The sequence below is a fragment of the Chiloscyllium plagiosum genome, unplaced genomic scaffold (assembly GCF_037043375.1).
Source record: "Chiloscyllium plagiosum isolate Xiang-an unplaced genomic scaffold, Cpla_swu_hap1 HiC_scaffold_20, whole genome shotgun sequence".
NCBI lineage: Eukaryota > Metazoa > Chordata > Chondrichthyes > Orectolobiformes > Hemiscylliidae > Chiloscyllium > Chiloscyllium plagiosum.
Window position 1 is genome coordinate 12,299,555 of NW_028270158.1, and position 1,713 is coordinate 12,301,267.

Below are 1,713 nucleotides of genomic sequence, written 5' to 3' on the forward strand. Positions count from 1 at the left end.
ACACAACTGGGTGATCCTGAAATGACTTTATTGATTGGTCTTTGAAATGTGGCTGGTGCATTTTTAATACTAAATGGTACGATTTTAAACTGGTACAGTTCATTTGGCATCACAAAAACCAAAATTTCTTAAGCTCTTTTGGATAAAGATACGTCTGAGGTCACTATTTTCTGAATAAGTCCAACTTTGAAATATAAGTTGCTTGACCCACCTTCTCAATATAGTCTTCCAAATGTGAAATAGAATATGAATTAGACTTTGTAACTGCATTGATTTTGTGATAGTACGCACATAATTAGATTAGATTAGATTACAGTGTGGAAACAGGCCCTTCGGCCCAACAAGTCCACACCGACCCGCCGAAGCGAAACCCACCCATACCCCTACATTTACCCCTTACCTAACACTACGGGCAATTTAGTATGGCCAATTAACCTAACCTGCACATCTTTGGACTGTGGGAGGAAACCGGAGCACCCGGAGGAAACCCACGCAGACACGGGGAGAACGTGCAAACTCCACACAGTCAGTCGCCTGAGTCGGGAATTGAACCCGGGTCTCTGGCGCTGCGAGGCAGCAGTGCTAACCACTGTGCCACCGTGCCGCCCAAAATTGCTTCCCTAACCGGGAATCGAACCCGGGCCGCGGCGGTGAGAGCGCCAAATCTTAACCACTAGACCACCAGGGAGATGTGGATAATTGTTGGGTACCATCTGGTTTTGGCACCATTACTATGGGTGAGTGCCAGTCACTAGAACTCACTTCGATTATGTTGTCTTTAATCATGTGTTCAACTTTTTTTTTGAAGCTGTGCCAACTTTAGAAGGTTAAGTCTATAAAGATGTTACTCAATCAGAACATTTCCTATATCTCATTCATGTATAATTAGATTAATAATGCCCAGCTTATTTCCATGCATCTCCCATGTGATTGTAATAAGTCTTGAAGGTCATTTAGATTTTCCTCTGGAAGTTAACTCAGTAATTTATCCCAGTTTTTGAAAATGTTCTTATTGTTCAAACTAATTAGAGGAATGTTCAATTCAGAATCATTGAACTTTATTCTTCATTCTGTGTTGCAACCAGTTACACATTCCCCTTTTACTTTTGTTCCCTGTCAAAATACCCTTTTGAGCATATTCGAATCACACACTGAGGTTTCTTTCTCTGGCATTATCAAATTAAATAGCTCACCTAACTCCATCATCTTTTGATTTGATATGACCCACTAAACCTTGCATTTAAAAGTTCACCTACCACTGGGAGTAACACTAACACTTTATCTCCACTAGCAAAATTAAGAATTTTTGATTTCTTATCTGCTTCCTGTTTCATCACATACTTTGCTACTTTCAAATGCTGTCTGACCGACTCTTTCTATTTAATCTTGCCTAAAATGTGACACACAATCCAAATATGTAGTCTCTGTAATCTGACTCACTAGTTTCTCCTTAATTAATTTCAGTGGTCCTCTCACCTCATGCCCAAAAATTATTTCAAATGGAATGAATTTAGTTGATTCATTAGGTGCATCCCTAATTGCAAATATTATGAATGGAATTCCTTTATCTCAATCCGCTTGGATAGTCTCCTTTTGGATATATGCCCTCAACATGCTCTTTAAAGTTTGATGCCACCATTCTAATACTCCCTGTGATTCTGGATGGTACGCAGTGGATTTGAACTGTCTTAATCCTAAATTTAGATTAGATTC

General features: G+C 39.5%; 1 non-coding gene across 1 annotated transcript; it reads right to left on the reverse strand.

Moving 5' to 3' along the window:
- Window positions 1–616: 616 nt before the first annotated feature.
- Window positions 617–688, reverse strand: trnae-cuc (transfer RNA glutamic acid (anticodon CUC)). Its single transcript has one exon. It is a non-coding gene; the product is annotated as a tRNA-Glu (tRNA).
- Window positions 689–1,713: the final 1,025 nt, after the last annotated feature.